The 18,316-nt window shown below is 42.5% G+C and overlaps 1 protein-coding gene across 1 annotated transcript in view; it reads right to left on the bottom strand.

Moving 5' to 3' along the window:
* Positions 1–18,316, bottom strand: part of PLXDC2 (plexin domain containing 2) — a 234,908-nt gene that overhangs the window by 203,180 nt on the left and 13,412 nt on the right. The gene's annotated exons all lie outside the window — the stretch shown is intronic.

Genomic DNA, 18,316 nt, shown 5'->3' with positions numbered 1-18,316 from the left:
CAGGTGAGGGAGGAGGGGATTCACCAACCTTCAAAGAACTGGAGAAGGAACAATGAGGAGAGCTGGGGAAGTGGCTGAGAGCCTGGACAGGGACATTCTGTGTTCAGGTCTCACCTTGGCCATGAATCCACTCTCTCTCTCAGCCTCTGCTCTCTATCTGTGAAATGGGGAGAATATCAGCAGTTGTTTAGAAGTACCGAGATACTATATGGAGGATGGACAAATCTGTCCACTTTAGTTTCTCTCCATTTCTCTGTTTTTCCCCTCAGTTCCCCCTGTTTCTGCAGCAATTTGCAAATTTCTTCTTAATTAAAAGAAAATCCTCATAAAAATGCAACATTTATTGTGTTTCTCCTAATATACAGGTGAAACTCGGAAAATTAGAATATCATCGAAAAGTGCATTTATTTCAGTAATGCAACTTCCAAGGTGAAACCAATATATGAGATAGATATATGAGATAGATGCATGACATGCAAAGCAAGATATGTCAAGCCTTTATTTGTTGTAATTATTTCTCGTTAGGCGGGTCAATTATAAATGGAATGTAATTAATGGAATATAATAGTGATGTTTATTTTTGTATTATTGTAACTATTTGTTTTCTTACTGTGGAATTTCCAAAAGAAAGCATTTGTAAAAATTAAAATTAAAATAAAAAATAATAAGTTGCATTACTGAAATAAATGTACTTTTTGATGATATTCTAATTTTCCGAGTTTCACCTGTACACATTTTCGTATGCATTTCTGACTATAGGCACACTTTCGCAAGCCATTCCCATTCATATACAAATACAAATAACAATTTTCACTTATGCACACTTTCCTCTAATGCCTGCAGTTTTGTTTTCCAAGTGGCGTAGCAATAAAACTGCTAGCACATTTGCAAAGCTAAGCAGAGTCCAGTATGGTTTCAGGTTGGATGGGAGAATGTGTGTTGAGATTTCTGCATTACAGGGGTTTGGACTAGATCAGGGGTGGCCAACTCCCAAGAGACTGTGATCTACTCACAGAGTTTAAAACTGGCAGTGATCTACCCCCTTTTGGGGGGTTTAGGTCAAAGTTGTTGAGTTTTTTCGGGATGGAGGTAAAATGTTGAGCTTTTTTTAGGGGAGCCACAGTTGTTCAGCTTTGGGGGGAGCCAATGATCTACCAGTGATCTACCGCAAACGTCCAGTGATCTACCGGTAGATCATGATCTACCTGTTGGACATGCCTGGACTAGATGATCCTTGGGGTCCATTCCAACTCCACAACGCTGTGATTCTGTTGGAAAACTGCATTACAAAATTCAGAGGAGTGCAAATTTCAACGAATAATAGTGTTTCAGTTTGTATATCGGTCCAAGAAGTGCCAATCTCATTAAAATATAAATAAAATCATCCCTTTATGGTATCCATCTTCATGTTCAATGGTCATTGAACTCCCTACTGCATAGGAATGCAGCCATACAGTTTACCTGGAAGTAAGTACCACTTAGTTCCGAGGAGCTTACTCCAAAGTAATTGCACACAGGAGTGCAGCCATGAAATCCAATCATATGAACGCTTATTCACATGGTACCCATGTGTTCAATTGGGCTTCCTCTCAGGTAAACATCTGCAGGACTGCTGCCTTTCTTCCTTCCTTCATTCAATAATTCATTTTACAAAAATTTGAGGCAGCTTATTTAAGACAGAATATAAAAATCAATAATATATTATATACAACAATCAGTAAAGCATCCTAGACAGACCTGTAAAGCATGACAAGCTAATCTTTTAAGATTGAACAGCTTAAAGATTTATCTGCTTAATGAGTGAAAAACCAAAAATTTTACATGGTCTCCTTTGCTTTTGTCAGCAGCTCCCTCCCTCCCCTCCCTGTGTGGCTCATAGCAACATATCTACTGGGTAAAAGCAGACACAGGTGATGGTGGAGTCATGAGTGAGATGAGAAACTACCTGGCTGCTTGCTTGAGCAGGGAGTGATGCTTGCCAGCTTACCCAACTAACAGTACTTGGTCAGCTGCTGTGCAATTAACAGCAATTGCAAGTTGCTGAAATCAGCAGGTGAGACTGCTCATCGACTGGAGGTGAACATTATCGCCTAGTGCCTTTATCTCAAACTGATGCAGAAGGCAGAAGAGCAAGAGCTGGTTAAAAACCTGGTAACTATCTATGTAGAAAAATGCAAGGTTTCTCCTTTAGCATAAATCTCACTGGAAAAGGTTCATGTCAAGGACCATGAAAACATACTTACGAAAAAAGATACAACACTGAGAGATAATTACAGTCTTAGCGTCTTCTTGGGGGGGGGGCATTAAAGCCCCAGGTTTCTGACAAGATGCAGCAGAAAATAGAGGAGGAATAAAAGTGGACGTGTTCCAAAAACTTAAGCAGTTACTAAAGCATATGCAGTGGTACCTCATGCTACCGTACGTACCGTCCCCCTTACGAATGCTGCCGGTTACACGCTCTGCTAACCCGAAAGTAGATGCCCCTTGTTGCGACCTTTGCCCCGGGCTGCGAGCAGAAGCCGCGCTCCGGCGGTGCAGCAGCAGCGGGAGGCGCCATTAGAAAAAGCGTGCCTCATGTTATGAGCGGTTTCCTGTTACGAACGGATTAAGTAAGTAACACGAGGTACCACTGTACAGTCATACCTCGGGTTGTGTCCGCTGCGGGTTGCGTTTTTCCAGGTTTCGAACACACACCACATGCGCATGCGCAGAAACGTTCTGTGCACTTCGCGCATGCGCAGAAATGCTCTATTGCGCTTTCGCGCGCGTGCTCTATCGCTGCTCGGGTTGCGAATGGCACCATGGAATGGATTGGGTCCGCAACCCAAGGTACCACTGTATTCTAAAAACCAGTGAAAAGTGAATCGCAGAAGGCTGGGCAGTACTGATCCTGGAGGCTCAGACCTGTGTGCCAGGCATTCATGTACCAACTAAAGCCTCTCCTGGAGAGAGATTGGCAGTTATTCATTCCCTAATGCTAAACTCCAGATTAGACTACTGTACTACAATGTAATATATGTGGAGCTGCCTTTGGATACTACACCTAGAAACTTTAACTAGTCCAAACTACAGCTGCTACAAACTGGGACCAGTCAGTGCAAACATATCTCACTGGTTCTTAAACAGCATCACCGGTTGTCAGTCCATTTCCAAGCAAAATTGAATGTGTTGGTAATGTGGCTTTGGACCCAGGTACTTGGAAGGACAATCTCCTTTTCTACAAACTTGCTGCCATACTAAGATCATCTTCAAAGTCTATCTTCTAGGCAACCCCACATCTGAGGCTAGCCTTCTCAGCTGTGCATCCCAACACAGGAATACCCTCTCCAGGGAGATTGCCTACCACCTGCTTTTATGAGTTTTTAGCACAATCTGATGAAACCCTTTTTATTTTCAAAGTTCTTTTAAAACTCTGGCTTTACGTACTTTGTTCTGCTGCCATGATTTGTATGTGTTTTATCGTTCTGCTGCCTCCGTTGTTTTATGATCATCTGGTATCTTGGGAATTTTTTTTAAACTGAAGAGTGCATATCCACTTCTAGATAAATTTCAAAAATAAATAAAGAAGATCTACACTTCCCATCGCCCCAACCTGGCACAGTGACAGAGCCACTATTTATTCCATATCTTCAGCTTGAAGGTCACTTTATTTGAAGTCTGAGCCAATCCTTTCATTGGTAGTCAGCTCGTTATCAATTTAACTATTAGCAGTTAGGGTCAATTTGCTGTTCTCTTTTCTGGCTTTATTTCAGTTTGATGCATTTTATTCCCCCCCCCCCCCAACTGCAGTTTGATTCCATTCAGAGTCTTCAGTGCATTTCTGGTTGCTTTTTATTATATAGGAAAACTACATTGCCGTGCATAGGACCTACTTGATGATCAAAAGACTCAACTGAAGTCAAACTGTAACTAAGTAGTTTAGGCATACACGCTTACCAAGGAATAAGTTGTATTGAACTCGATGGTACTTACTTCTGAATAGGCTTGAATACAATTGCACTGTGAACTTGTATTCCTAACTGAGAATGCTTTAGGGTGTATAGGTAGGGAAGGGGTAGAAATTCTGTTCACTTCTCATTTAAAGGCAAACCTACCTAATTTGCACTTTCTGAAACAATATGCAAACTGGAATGCAGCCATCCCTCAAAATTTGCACTTCTCTGAACTTTGCAGTGTAGTTCTCCAACCGAATAATTTGTACCAAAAAAATATCATATACTAGGGTGTAGAGCAGGCATCCCCAAACTTCGGCCCTCCAGATGTTTTGGACTACCATTCCCATCTTCCCTGACCACTGGTCCTGTTAGCTAGGGATCATGGGAGTTGTAGGCCAAAACATCTGGAGGGCCGCAGTTTGGGGATGCCTGGTGTAGAGTATGTAAAAATGCACATGTTAGTGAAAATAACATGCAAAAGTGCATTATATTAAACTGTTTTACAAAGATGTGATAGTGGGCAAAATTGCATACAAACTGTTTATATTAGGGGAAATTCACTAAAATGCTGATGAGGTTTCATAAAGACATTTAAAAAAAGTAAATTAACAGCAAACAAATGTGGAAATGTGGAGAGCTGAAATTAAGGGTACAAAAATCAGAAACAGAGAAAGCAAAACTGACAGATTCACCAATCCCTGGTTCCATCCCACTGGCTATGTTTGGGGACGAAGATTCCCACCTTATATAACCGAGTCCTGGCCAAGCTGGGGAACATAACACGGTGGGTATAATCAAAGGACAAGGCTATACAAGACTCGGTTTAGCAGCAGCTCCTCCTGCTACAAAAATAGAGGCACTCCTACTTCACCAGAGTTTGTCGCAGCCCTCTCAATAGCAAGTATTTAGTTTTGGCCACTTCCAGTCTGTCACTATTTCAAATGTGCTCTTGCAAAACAAACCGACTTCCCCCACAAAAATTGAACTTCTTGCAAAAAAGGGAAATGATCAGAAATACACTGAAAATTGTGACATGACAATTGTTTGACGCAGTACCATAAAACCTCACCACCAACAAATCAGAATGAATGCTCAACAGTGGACATCATATAACTTCCTCACAAAGTTTGTGCAAACTAATCAGGATGAATGGTGGTCAAAAGTCACATGGAAATGACCTTTAGCTGCCTAGCATGATTTCTGTGTCTCTCTGCTGATGGGAAAGACACAGCAGTCAAAGGACACCAACCATGTTTCCTCAGCCAAGGGGAAAAGAGCAGAGCAGGGGCGAAGGAAGGCATTGTGACAACCGGGGTGGGTGTCGCTCCATAGGGCGCATATGTGGTGTCACTACGTATGACGCATGCGCCGTACGTAGCGATGCAGCACATGCACTGCATAGTGGTTTGCCGCTGGTGGTCCGTCCATTCCTGGAAACACAGGGGCTAAGGCTATACAATGGAAATCTGCTTCCACAGTGTTGATCAAACTTGGGTCTCCAGCTGTTGTTGGACTACAACTCCCATCATCCTCAACCACTGGTCCTGCTAGCAAGGCATGAAGGGATTTGTCCAACAACAGCTGGAAACCCAAGTTTGATCAACACTGCTCTAGAAGCTCTCCCAACTCTCTGGAGATGATTTTGTGGGGCTGTAGCAGGGAAGAAAGGAAAGATAATCCCCTTCATCTGAGCAGGTGGCCATTTGCACTATGCTGGATTTCATCCAAGACTTTGGAAAGGCTCCAGTAGTAGATCATGCTCCCAGGTGAAATCCCTGGTCCCTGCTGCCCCAATCCAACCCAGCCAAATGATATCAGGTAGTATGGCTGGGAAAGACTCACTGGCCAAGACTCCGGGAATTCACTGGCAGCGGGAGATAGCTGGCCAGATGAACCAGCTACCTGACAGTGGAAAACAGTGTCACATATTCATAGCTATGGCAGCTTGTAGTCTCAAGCAAAGGCACATATAGCACCGGGAGTTATAAGCAGGCAAAGCATTTGTCACTCAGTGGCTTACCCCCTAGATGAGCAGCAAATTACACAGTTCCACCAGAGCAAGCAGCCGGAACACTTGGGGCTAAGGGGCAGCTCCCCGGCCGATTATAAGGAGGCTAGATAAGGCCACTTTTTATTGACTAAGAGTAGAGCCTGCTTGTCTGTTACATGGGTAGCCTGTAGCAGAGATAGGAACCAAAGCTACCATCTCTTTCATTTACAGCATTTACTAGCTGCCTTTCCAGAGACTGCTCAAAACCAGCTTCCCAAAGTCACTCTCTGCAAAAAAAAGCCTCTCTTTTTCAATGTGTCTTGTTAACAGTTGCTGAAATGTGTGTGTGTGACTGCATACCTGCAGAAACTGTAATACTGAGAAATGCCATAAAGTCAAGGTATTGTAAAAGGTGAGAGTATGAAGGAAGGATGGGGATGAAATGCTGTTACGCCATGAAGCAAATATCGCTGTGCAACAGCCAGCAGTGCAGACGTGTAAGATCACGCAGAGAGCAAGGAATAGACAAGGGCGTTGTAGCCTGTCAGGGTGCATTACGGGAGAGGGGCGGCAGGCAAATAGAAGGTGAAAGCAAAGGCAACATGGCAAGACTCTGGGCACTGCGCAGAAATGTCCAGAGGCCTCTGCGGCATGCAAAACGAGCAAGGCGTAATGATTAGAAGCGGCTCCTGAAAGAGCTGGTAGAGAGGAAGGAGTAAGCAAAGGGTGACTGAACTCATAAAGCAGCAAGCAAACGGAAGAGGCAACCCTCTTCTGGCACACGGCTCTAGCGATACGAAGCGTAATGCTTACGCCACCGCCTGTTTAGCTTGCTCTTTCTTTTAGGAGAAGGGATGCAGTTCAGTGGTGGAGCATCCTCTTGGCATGCAAAAATGCCTAGGTTGGTTCAATCCCTGGCATCTCCAGATAGGGCTGGGGAAGACTCCTCGAGAGACATTGCTAGTCAGTGTGGACAATACAGAGTTAGGTGGACCGGAGGTTTGTGCTGCAGTTTTTGGAGCGTCAGATCAAGCCAAATAAAATCTCACTGGGTTAGCAGAGCCCTCGCAGGAGCCTAAGTAGCTCTTTGGATCCCGACCAATACAAACTGCATTGTTTTAAAGTCTTAAAAGTTTTATGTTGTGAACCACCCTGTGATCTTCAGATTAAATAAGTGAGTGAGTGAGAAAAATAAATAAAAACTCTTTTACAAAAAAAATGTCCATCCTCTTCTACTAAATTGCTCAGCTAATGCCTTTCAGACAGATTTTTTTTTCAAGCCACAGGAAAACACACTGTTCAGTGAACTTTCTACTAAATCCCCCAGTAGGTGGGCATCAAGGCTCTTACTAACATCATATGCTTCTGTAGAAGGAAAGGGGAGAGAAATGCTACGTATTTCATGGGAAAGCAAGAGAATAGTCAAGGATTTGCTTTGGCAAATGCAGATAAATGATCTAACACACAATTGCAGACAGATGCAAGTTAACAGAGGGAGCAGTTTGCATTTCACAATCCCCAGCAGAAGAGATATATGATTTCTTGTTATATGGCACTCTAACCAATTCCCCACTGCTGCCTCCGCTTGCAAATCTTAAGGAAACCAGAATGACATAAGATACTTTGCTGGACCTTCAGGCTAAACCACTACTTCCACAGTAGAGCTGTAAACATATAGGAAACTCCCAGACGCCACAAGAGCCCCTGACCCTAGCCCTGTTATTATGCATCATTATTCCTTCTCACTCTCAATTCCTTCTTCAATATAAAACAGGTTTTATAAGATTGCATTAGTATCCTCAGGAAATTATACCCCTTGGAAAGTCAAGATACCACTTTTCTTGCAAGCAGAAGCAGGTGCTTGGCAATTAAAAAGGACACAAAAGACTCAAGAATTCTGAGATGACATCCCAGCTGATAATTTAAGACAAAGAGTCTTTTCATTCTTCTTCCAACAAATATTACGTAACAGCCAGTGATAAGAAAAGGAATATAGCGAGGAGCAAATACAAACTTTCCTTTTGATGCTCAAGTAGAGAGAGAGAGAGAGAGAGAGAGAAATTCCCAATTGCCAACTCCCAATAAATCTTCTTTACTGAGAAATGAATAATAAAGACTAATAATTATTGTTTCAATGGGCCTTTCTTGCTAGCACTGAACAAAAATTACTCAAAGAGAATACTATTGTGGGGAAAAACTATTTTTTTTTCACATCTAATCACCCAGTTCAGACACAGACACAGAATAATCCAAACCCCCTTTTGCTCTGGGCTGGGAAAGGGGGTTGAGTCGAGATGTCCTTCTGGACCCTGCCTGCAGAATCACAACTAACCCACATGAAGCTCCCTGTTCCACCGAACAAATGTACAAGTGGGTGTAATGGAGCTTTCCAAGGGAGGGTCTGTGCTGGCCTGGAGTCCACTGGATCCTGGCCCAGTCTCACCACCATCACATGAGCTGGTGCAACGATTTGCCCACCCTGGCATAACACCCCAGCCAGCACAAGCTGCAGAACTGGAGGTGAAGCAGTGCCCCCCCCCCGGCTGAAGTTTGGATGGCAGCTTTACAAAATCAGGAACAGTGGGTTTAGATCTAGAATGCCGTAAGTGGGATTATCCTCCAAGAACAGAGTCAAATATAGGGATAAATATTGAGCTGAGCCAAAACATAAAACGGAAGCTGGTTGTTATACTGTCTTCCTTAATTGCTATATTAATTAGCAATGCAGCACGCAGGAAGACTTGAAGATTTGAGGAAAGGGGAACATAGAAAAATGTCTTATACGTAGTCAGATCTACCGTAAGTAGTTCATCTAGCAAAGAATTGTGTACACCGACTTGCAGCAGCCCTCCGTGGCTTTAGAAAGGGAACAATTCCCACCCCTACCTGGAGATGCACGCAAGGCTCTACCACTGAGGTAGAGAGTGTGGTGGCATGCAGATAAAGCAATAGTAAAGATCACAGCTCTGGCATAAGAACAGAGAAAGGTCCTGCTGGATCAGACAGTGATCCATCTAGTCCGGGATCTGTATTCCCGACAAACCAACCTATAGGAAGTCCACAAGCAAGATCTGAGCACCTCGGCTTTCTCCCTTCCCCCAGTTTTCAGATGCAAACTGCTACTGACCGTGGAGGTAGAACGACTCTGTCAAGGTTAGCAGCCAAGATGGCCTTATGCTCCTCAATGTACAGTATTTGACTAATCCTCTTTTCAAGCCATCCAGGTTGGTAGCTGTCACTGCGCCTTCCATAGGTTAACAATGCATTGTGTGAATCAGTTTCTTTTGTTTGTCTCGAATCTTCCAACATTTAGCTTCACTAGACGTCCACAAGTTCCACTGTTATGAGTGGGGGACGACGACTTTGCTCTAGCTGTTTTCTCCACCATGCACAATTTTACACACTTCTATCATGTGACCTCTTCCTCATCCCCCCCTCTAAACTAAATACTGTTACCTTTCCTAATAGGGGAGCTATTTCATTCCTCTTCTGAACCTTTTTCAACTCAACAGTATCTTTTTAGAAGTGTGGCACCAAGAACTATACCCAGCATTCTAAATGCAGCCACACCAAAGATTTGTTTAATGGCATTATGATACCAGCAGTTTTATTTTATTTTCCTTTCCTTTCCTAATGATCTCTCGTATTGGAATTTGCCCTTACACTGGGTCAACATCTTCATTAACCTATCCACTATGACCACAAGGTCTCATTCCTGATAAGTTGCCACCACTTCAGGCCCTATGAATGCATACATGGAATTAAGTTTGCTTGGTTTTGCCCCAAGATGCATCAATTTCACTTGTTTACAATGAACTGCATTTGCTGTTTTACCATCCAGGTATGGGTGGTGCTGTGGTCTAAACCACAGAGCCTAGGGCTTGCCGATCAGAAGGTTGGTGGTGAGCTCCCGTTGTTCGGTCCCAGCTCCTGCCCACCTAGCAGTTCGGAAGCACGTCAAAGTGCAAGTAGATAAATAGATACCACTCTGGTGGGAAGGAAAATGGTGTTTCCATGTACTGCTCTAGTTCACCAGAAGCGACTTAGTCATGCTGGCCACATGCCCCGGACGCTGTCTGCGGACAAACACTGGTCCCTAAGGCTATAGAGCGAGGTGAGCGCGCAACCCCAGAGTTGTCCGCAACTGGACCTAACAGTCAGGGGTACCTTTACCTTTACCTATGCCTGAGGAGTATTTAGAAAAATAGCATCTGGTGCTTGTTGTCGCTGTTCAACAATACTAAGTAATACAAGACACACCTGTAATTGTTTTATCTAGACCATAGTCTACCCACAAAGGATGAGTCGGGCCTTTATAAAGCCACGGTGATTTACACCGACGGACAAGCTGTACCCCTGACTTTGCTATTGCCTTCACAGGCAAAACAATCTTTGAAGCTGAAACAAATTACAACTTGCAGAATTAGAGGCAATATCCTGAAAATTCAGCTCCCATAAATTATGGTCTTAGCTTGAAAGGAAGAAACAAGCTACAATAATAATTATTCAAAGGAAGAATATTCAAATTAGTCTTCTTGCTGCTCAGCTGAGGCGTGTGACAACAGTGCCTTTACACTCCTTTATTTATTGAATGTGTCCCATTGTGAATAACTAAGGAAGAATAAGTATTGTTTTAAAAAGGCAGAATAAATTCTAGCATTATATTGCATAAATTTAATGGCACTACTTATTAGAAGTGTGTTCCATGAACTTTTTAAACACAGCCATTACTGAAGACTGTAGCAGCGTAGCCTTGTGCTTTCAAATTAATCATGTTTAGGTTTCCTGTGGAGTGGAAGGCTATGAATACAAATGGAATAAACCCTTAATAAAATTACTAAGGAGCAGCCGCGCTAAGTCTTGTGCGGCAAAAACAACCAATAGTCTTGTGGCAACTTAAAGAGCAGAACAGATTTATTGGGACAGAGAAGCTTTCTGTGGACTTCGTCAGATACACAAAAGTGGGCTCTAGTCCAGTGGGGCTCATGTGGCGATGAATCTGTTAGTCTCATAAACTGGCACAAGTCTCTGGGTTTGTATTTAGTACTAAAAGTCATTTTTGCTGGAGCCTTTTGTCTTTGATAATCTCTCCTGGTATGCCCCACGGAGGACCTTACGGTCCGCAAATAATAACATCTTGGAGGTCCCAAGCCTCAAGGAGATTAGACTGGCCTCAAACAGGGCCAGGGCCTTTTCAGCCATGGCCCCAGCCTGGTGGAACGCTCTGTCACAAGAGACCAGGGCCCTGTGGGATTTGACATCTTTCCGCAGAGCCTCCAAGACAGAGCTGTTCCACCAGGCCTTTGGTCGGGGTTCAGTCTGACTCCCTCTCCCCTTTCATAAGAACTTGCATGAAAGTGGCCTCCCAATTTTTCTCACAGGCTCATATGAGTTCAGCATAAACAGTTGGGCCTGGTGAGCATTTATGGTCCCCAACCCTAATCTGTGGGTTGCCATCTGATTGGATTTTATTCTGATCCTGATCTGATTTTAGGATGTATTTTAATCGATTGCCTGATTTTATGTTAATGTGTTATACATTTGATGCTAGCCACTCTGAGCCCGGTTTTGGCCGGGGAGGGTGGGGCATAAATTATTATTATTATTATTATTAATATTATTATTATTATTATTATTATTATTATTATTATTTGATAACAGTATGTCAGGGTTGAAGAACCAGCAGCCCTCCAGATGTTGCTGGACTATAGCTCTTATCACCCCTGGTTACTGACCGTGCCATCTGGGGCTGAGAGTCCAACAACATCTGGAGGACCACACTTTCCCCACCCATGGGTTATGTCAGAGGCTTCATCTCAAATGATGCTCTTGAAAGCATAGTAAACCTCCTTACACCAAGACAGACCAATGGACCATTGAGAAGGAGTCTGGGAAAGTCGTGAGGTACAAAGGAGGAGGCAATGGAAGCAGCAGTAAATTACTCACAGTGATCAGGCTTCTTAGGCACTGGAAAAGACTGGGTAGTATAGTTAAGCTGTTATCTAGCTGGATATGTTTGCAAAACCAGAATAGGGCCAAACCCCCCAGCCCAGTCAAATGAGGTAATCCTAGCTGTTTTATCTGTCTGGAATGAATACAGGGATTTCCCCCACCCTAATATCTCTGCTAACAACCATCTTTTATGACAAAGACTTCAAAGTGACTAGAAGAGTCATGATTTTATAGCTGGCAAGATCATTTATTTTATAGAATTTTTAAAATGATGAACAACTTATTATATTTAATTAGGTAAGAGATAAGATAGGCATAACCACCTCGTCTCTTTTCCCAAGAGCTACAAATAAGAAAGCTGATGACTGAAATTCAAGGATCTCATGGTATTAATAATACGTTGTTAACGTAATCTGAATAATACGTTGTGAACATGAAGTATTACAAGGGCCTGCTGTTTAAAATATATGTAATCTTGATGAAAATTGAGACAAGAGACATCAGATCTAGGCTATTAAGAGAAGGGTTCTGAATTTGAATTATTGCAAGAGCATGCTGTCCAAAATATATGTAATCTTGAAATGACATCAACTAAGCAATTATGAAAAGGGGATCTGAAAAGAACTGCTGTCTTTAAGAAAAAGAAACGTGCAGGAATAAATCTACGGCTGGTCCTGATTATTTCATTCAGACATCGCCATGAATCATAGTTTATTGTGTTGCGAACAAATGGCATCAAGTCTCAGGCTCACACACACTTCCCCCTCCCCTGTCCTCGAGAAGGAGATCAAAAACTTTCCCTTCTGTTTTTTAACTAACTAGAGATTGTCATTTCATCCAAACCCAGCAAACTGTGGTTAATCTTAAATAGGGTTTGTTTGAAACAAGTTTAATTCAAAGTTTGCAATATACATATTTTCTGTTTCTACAAACTACAGTTAAGATTAGCCAATGAATGCAGGGTTTGGGCAAGTGAACTGCGGCATGATGAAGCTATTATATTTTTCTTATAAGTCAGATATTATGCAACAATATAAGGGTGAGAAAATATTGGGGAAACGTTCCAGGAAATAATAGTAATGAAACACTGGAAGACCCGCTCCCTGCCTTGCAGGCTTTTTCCCACCTGGCCTGGGAGGGTGGGGCCCTGACTGACTCCAACTACAAAAGCTGAGGCTGCTGAACAGACTCTTAGACTAGGGTACTGCTTAGTGGTTTATGTTGGGGTGGTTGTTGCTGTTCTTGATATTGATTTTTAGTATCTTTATTTTAGATCTTATTATGATTTATGTGTAACTTTTTATGCTTATCTTATTATGATTTATGTGTAACTTTTTTATTTGGTTGTGTAGTTTTGAATGTTTTATTTATTGTTCATGACTAATTTTGTTATATTTGTAGTTACGGTATGTATTTTTTTAATGTTGTAAGCTGCATTGAGCATGCCTTTAACTGTGGAAAGGTGGCATACAAATAAAATTATGTATGAATATATGTATTGTGTAATAGAAAAGGATTTAAACCTGAAGAATTTATCAAGAATTATTATATATTATTTAATATAATCCTTCAGTAGCACCTTAAAGACCAACTAAGTTTTTATTTTGGTATGAGCTTTCGTGTGCATGCACACTTCTTCAGATACCATATCTGAAGAAGTGTGCATGCACACGAAAGCTCATACCAAAATAAAAACTTAGTTGGTCTTTAAGGTGCTACTGAAGGATTTTTTTTATTTTACTTCAATCCAGACCAACACGGCTACCTACCTGTAACCAATATAATCCTTGTTATTATTCAGCTGGTCTTGTTATTCTCAAATGTGATTAAATCCGAATAAGTTTATTTTTGTATTTCCTGCCTCCCTTTTGATGGATAGGTCTTATTTTACTTTCTTTAAAAAAAATCAATAAGGTGCTACAACTGATACATTGACACGGAACAGATTATCATATCTGCTTAATAAGACAAGACGCATATTAGTCTTTACTCCTTTTGCTTCTACCTTTGTACAAGCTATGATTAAACCAGAAAGTCTCTAATTAGTTAAGAGTTTCATATTTCAGCCAAACCAGGAAACTATGTGTAAGGGGGAGAGATTACAGAGAACCCCCCCCCCTCATCAGGAGCAGTTCGTCCCCAAGCAGCCATGAAAGCACGGGGTCTGAAGGGGCCAGTCAGGAAGCGGAGAGAGAGTGCCAGGTCTCCGGGAGCATGGGAGAGCCCCTGCTCCACAGGCGGGAAAAGAGAGAGGCGGAAAGGGGGGACAGGGAAAAGACAGAGCGTAGACCCTTTCCCCCGGCACCGGAATTAAGGAGGAGGAGAAAGGGGAGGAGATTCACTGTCCTGAGGCTGTTATGTTGGTCAAAGTCGCGAAAAGGGGCAGTGCCGGATTCTGAAACGGAATGAGAGGACATGAAACCGACAGCTCACTACACTGTAAATAACGTGCACCAATAAAGACTCTGTTCAAGACAAGTATGTGGAGAGTCGTTACTCAAGAGTAGCCGTAACAACCTCTGACACTATGGGTATCAGCTTCGGAACAAGGCAGGATATTAAACCAACTTCAAACCATAGTTTAATATCCTGGCTTGTATCTGAAGCTGGTAACCATAGTTACCCCAGTTGGATGAAATATGGATGGCTTATTAGAGACTCATGTAGCTCGTGCAAAGGGAGGAAAAACAGGACTGCATCCAGGTGGCAAAGACTTAGGGCACATCCACACTACACATTTAAACAGTGCTGCTTTTCTAGAAAAAATAAGTACTGGAACTCACCAGGAACGCCTCACTTGTTCTGTCATAATGGCAATGGGGGGTGGGGGAAAGCATCATTATACCACTTTACCAGTCATGGCTTCCCACCAAAAGTCCTAGGAACTGTCATTTGTTAACAGTGCTGGGATATGTTAAGAGATCCCATATTCCCAGCATAAAGTGACAGTTCTCTGAGTGGTTTAGCAAGCAATCCTTCCCAGGGAACTCTGGGAAATGTAGCTTCGTGAGGGGAGTATGAGGTTCCCTAACAGCTCTGAGGGACGCGGGTGGCGCTATGGGTTAAACCACAGAGCCTCTTGGGCTTGCCGATCAGAAGGTCGGCGGTTCGAATCCCCGCAACAGGGTGAGCTCCCGTTGCTTGGTCCCTGCTCCTGCCAACCTAGCAGTTCGAAAGCACGTCAAAGTGCAAGTAGATAAATAGGTAAGGTAAACGGCATTTCTGTGCGCTGCTCTGGTTTGCCAGAAGCGGCTTTGTCATGCTGGCTACATGACCTGGAAGCTGTACGCCGGCTCCCTCGGCCAATAAAGTGAAAGGAGCACCGCAACCCCAGAGTCGGTCACGACTGGACCTAATGGTCAGGGGTCCCTTTACCTTTACCAGCTCTGATCACCCTTAACAACTACAGCTCCCACAAGAATTTGAGGGACCTTGACTGTTAAAGTGCCTTAAATGTACGGTGCAAATGTTGTCTTATTCACCTCTCAACTTGTTCTGCCAATCCACAATCACCTGAACACAGCCACTGAATATCTGAGTCTGAGCTAGTAATATATTGCCCTGGGACTGAGGTCAGGCTGTATACTACAGTAAGTCGGATGCTGGGCTTCCAGTCCATAAATTTTTGAACTGCAAACAAACTATTAATCTATTATGTTTATGGCAGCTGCAATCTGGCAGCCTGCTCTCTTAATTTAGTTCCCTAATGGATCCCACATTAACTACCGGTAAGCAGCAAGCTTGAATAAGAAATGTGTCAGGAAATCCAGGCTTTGCCGCTTAGAAAGAGACGAGCTGTTCACTCCTCTCATCTTGTGACAAACTTATTTGTATGGAGCAGCAACAAAGGAAAAATAAAATGAAAACCAACAAGTGTTTTGAAAAGCTCTTCACAAGCAGTCATGTTGCCTTCAGCAGTATTAAAGGTGCTTCGTAATGCAGGGATGCTTTAACATCAATCTGACAAGGGGATATTATTAATGGCTTCCCCCCAAAAAAATCCCTTATGAAAACAGTTCTCTTCTAAGCAGGCCCATCCAGAGCTTGTCTGAGGCCTGGGGTGGAAGTCTTGTTAAAATAAAGTTATAAACTCTTGGCATGACAGTGTAAGTCCAGCAGCCTCCTGGCTTAGCCCTCCGAGGACTGGGACAAGTATACCTGACTGCCCCTATCCCAGGTCTGCTTCTAAGTTATTGCTGTCTTTCATTTAAAAGCTTAAGAGCCAAAGGCCTATCTAGTTCAGGATCCTGTTCTCACAGTGGCCAATCGGATGCCTGGGGGATGCCTCAAGCAGACTTAGAATGCAAACAGCACTCTCCCCACTTGTGATGCCAAGCATAATGCCCTGACAGTGCAAACAAGTCAAGGGATGGGCCAGCAATACAACAGAGCTGCCCTCAAAGAGGTTCCAGGCTATTAAGTATCAACAAATACTTGATTCAAGCATGGAACACACACACACACGTATTTCAACGGCTAACACCTTGACCCTATCAAGAATCAAGCCCAGCTTAATTTGAAACTCCTGTATGTTAACAGACGCCACAATTATCGGCCTAATCGCCATTTCCCGACTGTGGTATGGCAGAACTGAAGAGAGCTCCACATGTCAGCTTGTGCATTCAAGATCTGCATGACTGATAGCCTCGTAAACAAACTGTAAAGCTTCAACCATAAATTTTACAATAGAGTTACAAACAAACAAAAATTATTATTTTTTACAGGGGGGAATAAAATAAAGGTGGCAGCAGAATACTATCGATCTGAGAAATCGGTGAACTGAATCCTGTACTGCGCTGTGATCAATTATAAGTAAAGGATATAAGCAGTAATTAGCAAGGGTTTCATGGCAATGGGCTACTTGGAAACAAAGGAACAGATGTCCGGGCAACTACATACCTATATACTAGAGGATTTCATTAGCATCCAAGCTGCCATACTGAGAGGTCAGAGAGATAAACAACTACCTGACATTTAGAAAATACCTAAAGGCAGCCCTGTTTAGGGAAGTTTTTAATCTGTGGTATTTGATGTATTTTAATCTTTGTTGGAAGCCGTCCAGAGTAGCAGGGGAAGCCCAGATGGGCGGGGTATAAATAATAAATATTATTATTATTATTATTATTATTATTATTATTATTATTATTATTACCAAATGGAGGAAACCTATGTGCTCAGATTTAAGTTACATATAAACTGAATGAGCAGCAGTACAAATATTGTGTGTTGTGTGAACGCTCCTGTCAGATTATTGTCATCCAGGCTGCAATCAAAAACAGTGATTGCTCAACCCAAACTAAAATATTCCTTTTTCACTGATAATTGGCTTTCTAGGCATAAAATGATGTTCAGATTCCTAAGCACCAACACATTAGAAAAGCTTTCAGGTTAAAAAAAAATGCTTTCAGGTTTTAAAAAAATTGCTACCCACAAACTTAAAAGACTGCTTTCAAAAAGTGGGATTACTATTGCAGAAATATGTCGGTGTTTCTCATGTGTATGTGTATTACACACACAAAAAAAGATAAAATAGGGACGCAGGTGGCACTGTGGGTTAAACCACAGAGCCTAGGGCTTGGCAATCAGAAGGTCGGCGGTTCAAATACCTGCGATGGGGTGAGCTCCTGTTGCTCGGTCCCAGCTCCTGCCAACCTAGCAGTTTGAAAGCACGTCAAAGTGCAAGTACGGTAGATAAATAGGTACCACTACAGCGGGAAGGTAAAACGGCGTTTCTGTGTGCTGCTCTGGTTTGCCAGAAGCAGCTTTGTCATGCTGGCTCCCTCGGCCAAAAATGCAAGATGAGCGCCGCAACCCCAGAATCGGTCACGACTGGACCTAATGGTCAGGGGTCCCTTTACCTTTACCTAAAGATATAAAATATAAGATCTGTATCAGTACCAGCTGAAATTAAACCATAGCAACCATATTTCGTTTACAAAAAATAATGCATCACCTGAAAAGGCAACACAACAAAATGAGGGGGTCTTACTATATACGAGAAACTGACATAGCATGGATCCTATCCAGATCTGAGTTCTGGATAATTTTTATACAGCCTCTAGCAGGTCTATCAAATTTTAATGCAGGTATGGTAAAAATATGTGTCCAGTTTTGTTCATAAGGAAAAGGAGAGGGAAATTGAAGTTGTTAGAAACAGATACAGTATTTCCACGCTATAATGTTACACTTCTTTTGAATTGTGTATGCAACAAATACAGTATATACAAAATATGTAGCACTGGCTGCATTCTGTTGATCACTCTGTTCTCCAGACAGAGCAGAGACCTCTAGGACCAGAGACACATCTTTCCAAATAAACTTAGCTCATCACAAATGCAACCATTCAGTTTTCAGGGTTTCACAGCTATAGAGCATATATATTCAGATACAGTAACTCCACATGCACATAATGCTAAATCATTCTTTAGAATTACAAGCC

Source organism: Zootoca vivipara, chromosome 11 (genome assembly GCF_965207765.1).
Source record: "Zootoca vivipara chromosome 11, rZooViv2.hap1.1, whole genome shotgun sequence".
In the NCBI taxonomy this organism is placed as follows: domain Eukaryota; kingdom Metazoa; phylum Chordata; class Lepidosauria; order Squamata; family Lacertidae; genus Zootoca; species Zootoca vivipara.
This window is presented reverse-complemented; position numbering and strand designations above follow the sequence as displayed.